Below are 13450 nucleotides of genomic sequence, written 5' to 3'. Positions count from 1 at the left end.
CCTTTATGCCTTTATTGAAGGGAAAATAGTTTTTAAAAAAATGATTATAGCAGTTTGGAAAAAGCCACTAGAAACACCAAAGAATAATACTTAAGGAAATTATAAAATGGGATCTCATGGTAAATGATATATCTAGACAATTAGTTTTTCATAGAGCCCAATATCATCATGCAATTCATTTAGTCAACCTTACAAGATAAGACTTGTCGATGTTCATAATTCAAGAAAAATTGTTTAGCAGAGAAAATAGAGGATTGTTTGTACAAGGGGTATTAAGTAATTTATTTATATTAATTGGTGGATTTCCTTGGCAAAGCCATTATAATTCTCTGAAAATGCATCAGTTGTATAAAGCACCAACTGGAATTGTTTATTTTCCTGGCAGCCACAGTTAAGAAAGATTATGTTGGCAGAAAAAAGAAGGCTGTCTCCTTCTAGCCAAAGACAACCAAAGTGATTTATTTGCATAGTGAATAGAATTTGTGGCAGCTATCTATCATCAGGCTGGACAAGTATTTCAAGGGACTAGATCAAGGAGTGATTCACTCCCCATTGAGACCAAGTCAACTTCCTTTCACGCTCAAATTATCAAACAGACCTTTTAGTGTCCCTTCTTGGCCTTGTCCTCGAGATGTTGTAAATTTTTCAAATTCTTCCACTATTAGTTTACTTGTGTGAAAGTAGAGTAGAACCAAATATGCCACCTCACTTCACCCTTTTTATGTAAAACAAAGTTAAGGTTATGAGAATTGATGGCCGCAAGCACTATATGTTTTTAAAGCTGGTAAATAGACAAAGAAAGAATTATTTCTCTAAATATATCTATTTAGAAATATTATTAGAGAATAAACTACAACAACAAGAAGCCTTATTGAACTAAGCGGTTAGATAGATTGCACAACACCATTGTGCTCTATCAACAACAAAGCGTTTGGATTATAAGAAAATAAAATAAATGAGAAAAAATGTTAGCTCAAAAGATAGACCCAACATTATGCACCACAAGAACAAAAACTTATACGAGCTATTAGCCTCTAAAAAAAAGGGAGGGGCCTAGATAGCAAAAATAGTCAAAGGACTTAAAGACCATTACCTTTTCATAGTCAGAAAACGATGCTGAAGAGTCATGTGATTCAACATGCATTATGTCCTTGCAAGGGCGAGAAAATTTCCATGCACATTGCTCCCAGACACGTGCAGTCCATCTGCTTAAGAGCTGAAAACCTTCAACAACCATATCATACATATTCCCCTTGACTTCTTTGCTCCAATCAACATCTGAACCATCAGTTGACTTCAACAATAGCAGCTGCAAAGGCAGATATAATCAATAAACAAACAGGCTTTAAACGCTATGCAACAGAGATGGTAACAAAACAAAAGACAAATGTTCAAAAATTAACTTTAGGAGGATTATGATGAGATGGATTAGCTAAGATGCCAATACCTGATTCATGGCTGAAGCAAAACGAACAGTGAAATCATCATGCTCAGCACGGATAACCCCAATATGATTGATGATCAAATAATGTCTCTGATAGGTATTATATGTCAAGGACACATTCCAAAGGCACATCATGATGAAAATTCAAGCAACGGCTCATAAACAATTTCTAGAATGCATCTTCTTAGTAATCATATTCCTAAGCAATCACTACCAACTCGTAATTGCAAGATTATACACTGAAATAAATTTTCTTATCACTCAACAATAATAAATAAACAAAAGATTTGCACAAACAGCAAAAAAAAAAAAAAAAAAGTTAGACCAACTAGCTTAAAGCAACTACAGAAGCCATGTATTTCAGCTCAAGCTCAACAGATATTATTAGTAGGGGGAAAAAGGATAGGACAGAAATTTAGGAGAGGATCAGGAACCCCTCCAAATAGAAGGGGGGAATGGGAGAGAGAACGAAGCTGTCTCTTTTTGTGTATCATTAAGAAATTCTATTCAAACCTTAAGGATGGAAAAAATCACAGTGGGAGGCAGGCATCTAGTATGTGGACAGATTGGGAGAGCCTCTGACCTCTTTAAAGTAGCAAAGATTTCTTCTTGCTATTTCACTGCTTCTATATCATCATTTTCAGTGCTGTAAGTAGGATTTGTTAGTTATTTTTGTCAATTTTCCTATTCCATACTTCATAGAAGGGGGTCGTACTGGCTAATCCTTAGTTATATGAATAATACTATTTCTGAGTCCCATCATCCTCACATCGCCATCAATTCATAAAATGCATCTCAACTCATACACTGAGCAATTCTGGAGTAAAGACAATGAAATATACTAATGAAATAAAAAAAATGCGTAGTAGCATACTTCTATTGTTTAAGTTGCAGAAAGCCACCCAGATTATTCATGTCAAGAATAATTCATTGATTCACATTGAAAGTGGTAACTGGTGACAAGTATAAACAGAGACATCACCAGAAAACACCAACATTTTCATAGATGATAGATCCAGGAAATGAAATGCTTGATAGAATAACAATCGTCAGAGGATCTGTAAATCATTTAAGGACATCAAATTATCTGTAGGATATTCTTGTGCTTCACGTGGTGGAAGTTCATGAGGTGCTGGAAGTGTAAGAAGACGACTCTGAGAAGAAAATTTTTGAAAATATGTTGTTAACTCCTTCATTATTGCAGCAGGAGACAGATGCAGATCTGGAAATGCAGGAATGACTGCATCATTCTGCAAAGTTTGAAAAGGAAGAGTGATGCATGTAAACTTCTTAAGAAGAGATAAATGAAAACAACCAAATCAATTTAATGTTATAATCAAGCATATTTAACATAAAAATACCTTGAATATATTGATCAGTCTATTGATTTTCACCCGCTTGTACAGAGACTCACTATCCTTCTCTGATGATGTTGCCAGGACAACAAGAACTGGCAAAACACGAAGAAGAACATGACGCTCTGGGAAGAGAAGTGCAAAATCCAATTCCAAAGACTCTACAACAAAGACTATAAGAACTTGAAGAATGTCTTCTACACTATATCAAGTCAAGGAACTGAAAAAGAATAAATATCCAAGGAAATGTAACAAAATGGTACCAATTGACACAAGCTCTTCGCAAATGTCTATAACAGTACCTTCCAGGTAAAACTTATTTTACTAGCCTAGCCTGCAAATAATAAATTTAAGGAAGACATGGGTTAATATGCTTTTTTCTGTTAATCCCCCATCTCTACTAATATACCCCATCAGTTTTTTTAGCAGATACAACACTCAACCAGAAAACTCTCCTGTTTGTATTCCCTCTTGCTTTCTCTTTCTCACATCACATCACTAATAGTTCAATTCGTAAAAGAAAGAAACCAGCCAGACCATTATTTGTCAATACAACCAGTTAACATTCTGTAAAGGAAAAAATTGAAACAGTGATAAATTTAGGCCATTCATTGCCCAAAGATACATTTACTACATCTAAATAGTGAAGCCCGGGAAAAGGTTGTGGTTTAACCAGGCATCAGCATGTGCTGGAAAAAAAAAAAAGGAGTACAAAAATAGGATACTTGTTCACACGGAACATCTCAACATGCAAATTCAACAAGATAGCCCATCTTGTGCTCAAGAAAATCTGCAGGTAAAATGAGGGGGGGAAACAGGGGTCAATAGCAGCCTATCTTTTGTTTGGAATTTTCAGATCAAAAGACGTGCAAAGTTGAAAACAATTAGCAAAAAAAAGTCAATAATACAGAAAATCATATGGCATGCTGTCTTTCATAAACATAGAAGTACTAAGAATTATGCACCTGTAAATCATCTAACTCCTCCCTCATTGAATCAGTGTCTTGCCACTGACCACTGACTTGTGTGAAAGTTCTGACATATTGAGAAAAAGGACCAAAATTCAAAAAAAAAAAAAAGGTAATTGCATAAGTAATTTGTCAATTTTGAAAATGTATTATAGCTGAGCATGGAACTGTCTCCATGATACTCCAAAAAAATAATCAAATACTATTGAAGATGTGTAAACAGAGTCCAGACAGATATTCCTCCTTCACAGACCCCTTTGGAAACCGAAAGCTTCTCTCAAGGTTAAATATCATCTGGTCAGCTCTTCTTAACAAAAAGACTGGACCTAGGCTTTAAAGATATCCCTTTCATTACCCCTTTCTCCTTTGAGTATAGATATATAGGCATATAGAGTTCACAGGTGCCCTGGGGTGGCAATCAGGTTTTCTTCTCACAAGATTTCCTTCTATCAGGAAAAGCTTGAATATTGTAATAACTTTTTTTGGTCTCTTCATACCCTCTTTGCTAAAAATTTCATTTTGATGATGAATATCAAAATATCTTGGAGCACAAAAGCAATAGGACAGGACAGCAAGATTTTTTTGGGTACCATTTCTCAAACATTGAATTTCCATCAGGTAAGAAGATCACAGAAAAATGCAGAATTCTTGCAACGTTAAACTAACCTGAGGTTACTGATAACTAGATTTTCCTTTTTCCCCTTAAAGAAAATGAACAAACAAATGGCACTCTAACTTCAGCACATAGTATGGGTGCATAGCACTTTTTTGTTCAATATTTTCATAGGAAATAGAGGAACTGCCGTCAGGGAAATTGAACCTGCTAGGGGGTATTCAGCTCAGTACTGCACCCCGGGCATGACTGGGCAAAACATATAAATCACAATGATTTTTGAGTCAAAAGAACTATATAATTCTTAAGTTTTGTCCTATAAGTGCATCCCTATCCAGCAGGCATAAAGTTTAAACAAAGAGAGTATCATTTATTCTCAATATGCATAAATCAATAAGTACATGTTCCAATTCCCTCCCAATACCTCCAAGGGAAAGTCCAGAAGCAGATTCCAAATCGCTAGAATCACCATACATAAAGACAAATGTGAAGAGGAATGCATGAGATATAATTCATCTTTGATAGAATAATAATTTGACCAAACCAAAGTTATTAAAAAATGGAAGATCTAGAGCTTGTTTAAGAAAGAGAGAAAAGAAAACATAATATACACACTTTCATAAACACATGTATGTGTAGAGAGACAGAGACAGAGACAGAACAAGCATACCTTTTATACCATGAAAAATCATTAGGTATGCTCGCTTTAGCATTTTTCAGATGGTCAAGTTGAACCAAAACATCAAGTAACTTCAACATAGACCTAGAGTAATGAACAAAAAGATTACAAAGGAAAAATACAATGGATTGGCCCCAGTGACGAATGGCAAAGTTGCTTGAAGACATAACTAAAACTTATATAAAAAATAAGGCGACCAATTCCAAGTGACAAACCACTCAAGTAGAGATGTAACACACCACAAATGAGAAATTGTAGGGCCATTTATGCGCCTCTCAGGCCGAGAGAAACGTTGCATGTCAGCTGCTAACTGCAAAATAATTAAAATTCATTTCAATGTAGGTCAGCCTAGATCTGGCTAAATTCCTAAACCAATCAAAAAACAAGAAAAATTGATTCCGTACTTTGGAAGAAGCTGATGCCTGCCATCTCTGAATTTCACGAAGACGACTCATTTCCAAGTCCAGAACTTGGTATGTCTCCAAATATAGGTCAGCTTGACTTTGCTTCATAGAATCCGGAAGCTGTAACATTATGCAAGGACTGCTGTTTAATTCAAATTAATTGTAGTGGTACTTCATCTTCAAATGCCAGCCATTCTTTCCTTCTAGCAAAATCTCTACTTTTATAGGGAAAAAAGGATGTATTTAATGTCCAATGATTGACTTCAACTCCAAGTAACTAAGAGCAGATTTACCTGAGGAAGTGCCTTAACACAACTGCGATATGTGTAAAGCACGGATGCCATCTCCTTCCCCTCTTGAATGAGGCAATTCTGCATTTGTTTCAGTATTTGCAGTTAAGGCCCATCGTTAGAGATGAAAAACTAAGGAACAGACCAAACGCCTAATAACAGCATACCAACTGATTGAGAGCTTTCGTGTCCTCTGAAAGTGATAAGCGGTATGCAGAAACATCACTATACTCTACAAAAGAAGTGTAGAAATTAGTATCTGCCAATGGCAAAAATGAGTAAGCCCAAAACTGAATCACAGGTTTATTTCTTAACATATAAAATTATACATGGAAGGGAAAAATCAAGAACACCAGTACCTACAGGACTATCCGTTGCACCTCTTTCAGTTGAGATCCACACTCCAGGACCTTGCACCTCCGGTTGCTCATCCTACACAATTAAGAAACAAGAAAAGCAGCTTACATCTATGAAAACAAGAATATTGTGTCGGTGAAAATGTTTTAATTTGGCAACTCTTCCAAATTAAAAGCATATAAATTTAATAAATAAGTAGTTTGCATCGGCCATCATTTACTAAATATACCAAAGAAATGAAGCAGAGAAGTTCACGTCACGATTAAAATGATAATGATAATTTAAAGTAAACTCGAATTCTTCCAGCCAAATTTAAAATTTATGAATTTCCCGTCAGCATGAATTAAGTTACCCATAGATTCCAAGATTAATTACCATAGATAGAATATCCATAAGTGCATTTCAATTTCATAAATATGATTCTTCATCTACTAAGCAAATGTAGAAGAAATTAGATTTGAATGAATACATTCACGTCACATGTGTTCGAATTCAAGTACCTCCAGCGAGAATGTCGATAGAGCAGCAATGGCTTCCTCAACGGGTACAGCCATCATACAGTCTTCTACAAATCTTGGAGAATACAAGAGTCGGGTGCAAGTGATAGAAAATCAAGCAAGATTAATCCATTTCTCTCTCCCCGTGTCTGTAATTAGGAGAAGGGTCGCCGATGGAGCTGCAGGTTAAAACCATGCGAGGCGGAGCAGGCGTAACCCGTGTGTGTGGACAAGAATGCCCTCCGTCGATGCCCTTGCCTACCTCCTTTCACCGGGAGTAAAGTCGCTCAGTCACTACTCTTGCGGTCTTGCCCTCGAAGCCAGTACGAGATTATAATTATTTTTTTGGTAAAAGAGATATTATTACTGTAGTCGTCGTATAGAATTTTTATTGTACAGAATTTCCATTATATATAAAGATAATTAGATACAAATATATGCATATAAATGGTTTGATAGAAACTTTATATGATCCCAATATAGAACATTAGCAGGTGATATTTTTTTCAATTATACTCTTACTTTATTAAATAATTAATAAAAATAATTTAAATAGTTATATTTATTATATGTAAGTGCATTATTGGAAAAATGTTGAAATTTTTCAAAAAAAAATTTAATTATTTTTTTTAAATATAACTTAATTAACAATAACAATGACTTATATTTTAATCAAAGAGAAATAAAAAGATAATTTTTTAGCCTCCATTTTGCTGTTACCCGATCATCAAATTTGTTGCTAGAACAAGTCAGGTGGCAATGGTTAATTGGTAGGGGCCATCGGTTGCTTAATTTTCAGTCTATACTGTCAGACTCAGAATCGATAATGAAATCCATCAACTTCCACAGGCCACAGCGTCTTGAAGCCCAAGCAACTATAAAATACTCCTAAGAATTATTCGTGTCCTTTCTGCATTAGACGAGGCAGGCAGCGAGTGCGCAATTCATAACATCACAGAAAGAGAGGGGGCTGGACGAGGGTCGGCCCGCAATAGAAGGAAAAGCTGCATGGCTAGAGCAAAACGCGTAGCTTCAAAAACACTTCTCAGACCTCGGATCTGTAATGAGACATGATTGTTTTATTGCCCATATCATTACAAAGGCATACCTTACGCGCTCTGGGCTCTGGCTATAAAGCACCTGGCGCCCTGTGCCCCCCTTTTTCACGAGTGAACTTCACCAGAGCCACAAAGCCAGACTGCCAGAGAACTCAAACTGGAAGGTATGAAAGAAGTGTTGAATCTGTATATCTCAATTCACATATATAATAATAATATGATAGAATAAAGTAATTCATGCGTACCTGAAGAATCCATGAGTGTTAGAGAAATCTCGATTACCTCGAGTGCAGGCAGGTACACAACCCTCAAGTCCCCAGAGCCTTCAGAGAGTTCGGAGATAATGAAAGTAGAAGAAAATGAGTCGTGTGTTTTGTGGTTACCGACTAATCGTCTTATATAGATCAGATCGGTAACCGCCTTATTAAATAATTAAATAATTATATTATCTATTATCTCTGACCCAGTCAGTTAAGAGATAGGAAATAACTGACGGCTACTGGGTTGTGGGTTGGGCCTCTGCCCATTAGGCTCACTTGTGTGGTCCACCTATCACGGTCCACACAAGATCATAAGGACCAATTTATTGGGCTTATTAATTAATGCTAATTCATAAATAATATTCCAACAAAAAGACGAATTCTTAATCCACTTCTTATAAATACCGTCTCCCATCACTGGACAGCCAAAGTAAATAGAAAAGGAAGAGATCTAGGGGACCAGGGAGTATTTTATACAATTATACTACTCTTCCAGGGGGCAGGATGTAGACCTCAGTGGTTGTTCATCATGAGTGCAAGAAGACCAAGACAGCAGGAGTCAGAAAATAATCAAAATCTAGTTTGAATTTTCCACACTTGAAAGGTCCATAGTTCTGAACTATGGATTTGCGAAAATATGTCATTGGCTTTCCTAAACAATTTCTGGTCAAAATTAACAGGAGTCTGAAAACCCCTGCATCAATCACTAGGTCAATTAGCAATAGCATTTGCCCAAAATAAAAAAAAAACAGACCTAGTACAACTTACTTGAAATGTTTTTGGCTTCACCCCAGATGCCTCCATCTCATAAGAGATTCCAAGGCCCTAGAAATTAGAACGACGACTCTTTTAGCATCCTTTCTCAGTTAGAATAACGTAACCCTAATCAGTAGCTCTGAGGCCACCTCTGGCACCCTTTAAGTACACAAGGTTCGCATCTTCCTAATGGTTGTTCCAAAGAACTTCTACACGAAACCTCAAGGAACATAACCATCATGGCCATTAACACAAGGGAGACTAGCCATGTATGATTAAATACAACAATAAGCAATTCAAATGGCTTCGTGATTAAAAGAACTGATCACAGCATAAATGATATGACAATTCAGTATTTTCTATAGCTGCAATTATTTCTGCACCGCCTGCGGCACACCCTTACGACCCAAGTAATTTTATTAATGTCGCGAGTGCTTAATGAACTAAGCAAAGCTCAATAGTCAATTCGCTCCGTAGTGAGCAATTACGGAGATGATAGTACCACCGTTTATCCAAAAACATCAATGAGAAGATAAATAATTCAGTTTAAACAATCAATATTTACTTGATAGTGATAGTGAGTAAATTCTACAATATCAAGCCAAAAAAAAACAAAATGGCAAATAAATGGTGGCACCTGCTTATCTACTTTGATAATCAAATGATGCCGTGACTAATTCCATCGTTCACGCGTTAACCCTCCTCTAGTCCGCACACACAATATCAAACAGAGAACAATCGATGCTTCAACTGATAGGAACCCCAGGCAAAAGATTGAAAGACCCATGTGATGGTCTGCTAAAATTTAAACGTTACTTACCGCGAGACTTATTACTGACTTGCCTTGCCCCTCAAGCATGTGCGCGCCTTGAGAGTTGAGAGCGCTTGCAAATCTAGAGTAAGAAGGCCCCCAAAACACCCCCACCCAAAAAAAAAACCAACAACAACAACAACCGATGTTATATTTGAGCATCATCATTTTATAGTTTTCGTGAAACATTTTAAAATTCATCTTTTTATCCAGAGTAAAATATAATGACATCCCTTCTATTTCTTTAAAATTACGGAGATCTTTTCTCTATTTTGGAAACCTACAATTTAATTTAATTTAATTTCAAAACTCTTAGAAATATTTTGTTAATGATTCTAAAATGCTTAATTTTTTGTATTCGTGTTAAAAGTTTTTAAATTGTTAATTTGCCCCTATAATCTAATCATCCATTCTCTCTTCCAATTTTAAAAACTTTAAATAATTAAGTATGTGAATATATAAATAAATAATTTAAATTTTTTTAAAATTAATGAAATTTAAAAAAATATAAATTATATCAAGTTTTTTTAATTGCATTTTTGAAATATTATTTTAAGTTTTAACCAATTTATATATTTATTTTTAAAAACACTAAATATATATGTTTACAAGATGGACAAAATTAAAAAATATATATGCATTAATTTTTTTGCTTATTTGGATGTATTTTAGATAGTATTTATATTTAAATATAAGTATTTTGATCCAATATACGTAATTTAACAATCAACTTATAATTGGATGGATGAAAATAAAATCTTAAGAATAAATGAAATGTTTGTATTTTATAACTATTTATATTAAGAGAGATTCATATAAGTTTCAAAAATAAATAAATGTATTGTAATTAAGATAAAATATATGAGAGATTAGAGTATTTTACTTTTATATGTATGTAGTTTTTTTTATATTTATACTTATAAAGTTCTATATATATAATTTAGACAAATTTATCATTTGGTTCATATATTTTTAACCCAATTATAACTTAATTATTAAATTTTAACTCATTATAATTCAGTTTGTATAACTTTAATTTGGTTACAACTTAATTCCTAAATTTTCACTCTTGCAACCCAATCATTATAATTTTGATTATTTAAACTATCAGTCCCTATATTTTAAATAATAAAATTACAAAAATTGGAACCATTTTAAAATTTTAATCTTTATACTCTTTATAGAGATTAAAAGTTTTAGTAATTTAAAATACTTATAATAAATTTTGCCATAATTTTAATATTTATAATTTTATTTTCAAAAATATAAGGATAATATTGTTGATGATGAAAACGATAATAATTGAGTTGTAAAAGTTATAATTAAGAGAATAAGTTATAACTTATTTAAAATTATAAAAATTAAATTGTAAGTCAAAATTTAGAAACTAAACTATTAATAGGTTAAAATTGTAGAAATTAAATGATTAATTTCTCTTATAATTTATAACAAAATGTACTGTTCTGCTCGCCCCAATAAATTGAATGGCTCTATATGTATTGCTAAAAGCATGCATTTTTCTCACCACTATAGTTATAATTTTCAATCTTTATAGCATGAACATTCTATCGAATATATAATGATTTTTTGACTAAAAAATATATAATTATTTTAAAAATCATAATATTATTCTTATAATTAGTATCACTACCTTTCAAAATAATTATTTATGATTTTTCAAAAATTGAAAATTAGCGATAGTTTTAACAATAATTAGTATCAGTACCTCTAAATGTGTTCATTCATGCTTATTTTTACAGGTTGTTATATTAAAGACCAAGGTATGGGCATGGGGTCGAGTTTGTGGATGGACCTTATTTAGTTTGTGAAGTAAGATTCAATTAAATATATTTAAAGCCACTATTTATGAACAGTAATTACATTTTTTATTTTATTTTATGTGTTTAAATATTATGTGGGATTCACAATATAAAAAAATAAAATAAGTATGAGGTTTATGGGAAAAAAATAACAATAAATGTGAGACACGTAAAAATAATATGAATGAGATCCTATCATTTGATACTTATAATTTTTATATAGGATAATAATGTAAAAAATGTTTATCCCATAATAAATTTATAGTATGATGAACTAATAAAATATCCGTGCGATGCACGGGTTTTTTACAATAATGTTTTTAAATGAGTGTCAATGCCAAAAAAATTTTTGAAATAATAACTTGTAAGAGATATCTTATCTATGTTATTCTATATGTAGTAAAATTGTATGATTATTATCTTAATATTAAATATGCATATTAGAGCAAAGCAAATAATAAAAATTAAAAGCATATCATGTAAATGGATACAGTAGAAAATTGATTTAAAAATCATAGATTGAGTTATTGAAGATCTCCCTATAAATGACTTTAGAAGTTATATATGTGAAGTGATTAGAGCCAGGAATAAGGGCCGGGCCTGAGGGCCGGGCCTGAAAGTCTTGTTTAAATAAGGGTTCGGGCTTTAAAAATAAATTTTTTTTAAAGTAATCGAGCTTGAGGGCTTGGCCCTGATAAGCCCTGTAAAATAGGGCTCGGGCCCGGGCTGCCCTTCAAGCCCTGTTATATTATTTTTATTATTATTTTTTAGTAAAACATGTGTTTGAAATCAATGACCTGCTCACCTGATCCTACACACATTATATTATTATTAATTTTAATTTATTCTAAAATTAATTTAATCTAATTTAATAAATATCAATGTATAGTATAAAATTTATGATATTTTTTATTTTTCTATAATTATTATGTTTGTATATTTATTAAAAAATGAACTATTTTTTAAATGAAGATTTAAATTTTATTACTAGACTTCTAATGTATGTTATTTAATTTTTAAAAAATTATGATGATTTTAATTTTTTAAATTTTAAAATATTTTAATTTATTTATAATATTTAATTTTATTTTAATTTTTTTATTTTTTAAGAAAGGGCTTACGAGCCTGGCCCTGAGCCCTGAGTATAAGGGCCAGGCTTGAAAAATGGGGGTCAAAATGGGAAACCGGGCTTTAGGGCTCAGGCCCTAAAGGGTCGAGCCCATAAGGGCCAGGCCCTTCGCCCGTATTCCCAGCTCTAGAAGTGACTATATTAATCAAGAACCAGTATTTTTAAACCCTCCATACTTCAACATGAGAAACAATTAACCTATAATCGGCCATGAATAAAAATAGGATGAAGCAAATATAGGCCAACATGGCAGGCTCTAGCTTTGGCTTTTTTTAATAGTCATTGCAAAATGAGAAACTACCTCCTTCTCATAGCGAATGACAACTTGAAATTGGATGGACACATAACAATACTTGATATATGTATTTTCATTTCATTCCTACATTTGAGCCATCCATTTCTTGAGCCTCAGTAACATATTTTCTAGTTCATATAACTATAAGATGTATATTATTGCACAACTACATATATTTATCAATATTTTATATTAAAATAATTGGGGCACCTACTTTAAACTTTATTTTATATTATAATTGAATTTAAAAAATCAGCAGAGTACATGTCATTTGAATTCATATTTCCATCTTTCACAATACTATCAAAGTCCTGGTATACAACTTCCTCTTCAAGGAATAAGGATAACATATACCTGTTATTTCTTCAATCATAGCCAACATAGGAATTAATATGGCCCTATTTTTAAAATATGAAAAATTATAGATATTGGTCTGGTAAGGAAATATAGGAAAGTTATATCAATAATGAACTTTATTAGATTATTTGAACCATTCGATAACAAATTAGTTGGGATCTTAATATCCACAGATCTCTCATTAATTCTAATAGCAGACCCATCACCAATTAAAATAATTCAGTCAGCAAAATTCTAAAAAATATTATAGATGCTCCATTATTTGTTTTCAAAAGTTTCATGTTTTTTATTAGTGTAAGAAGTTGAAATTGTCTCAAATGTATGAAGAGTTAACGGTAGTAAAAACATGATCTCTTA

The 13450-nt window shown here is 32.9% G+C and overlaps 1 pseudogene; it reads right to left on the bottom strand.

Moving 5' to 3' along the window:
* The window catches only part of LOC129302987 (protein PIR-like), a 30990-nt pseudogene extending 24091 nt beyond the window's left edge, over nucleotides 1-6899 (bottom strand).
* Nucleotides 6900-13450: the final 6551 nt, after the last annotated feature.

The sequence above is a fragment of the Prosopis cineraria genome, unplaced genomic scaffold (assembly GCF_029017545.1).
Source record: "Prosopis cineraria cultivar Desert tree isolate PC_DT_omini unplaced genomic scaffold, ASM2901754v1 PC1, whole genome shotgun sequence".
NCBI classification, from domain to species: domain Eukaryota; kingdom Viridiplantae; phylum Streptophyta; class Magnoliopsida; order Fabales; family Fabaceae; genus Prosopis; species Prosopis cineraria.
This window is presented reverse-complemented; position numbering and strand designations above follow the sequence as displayed.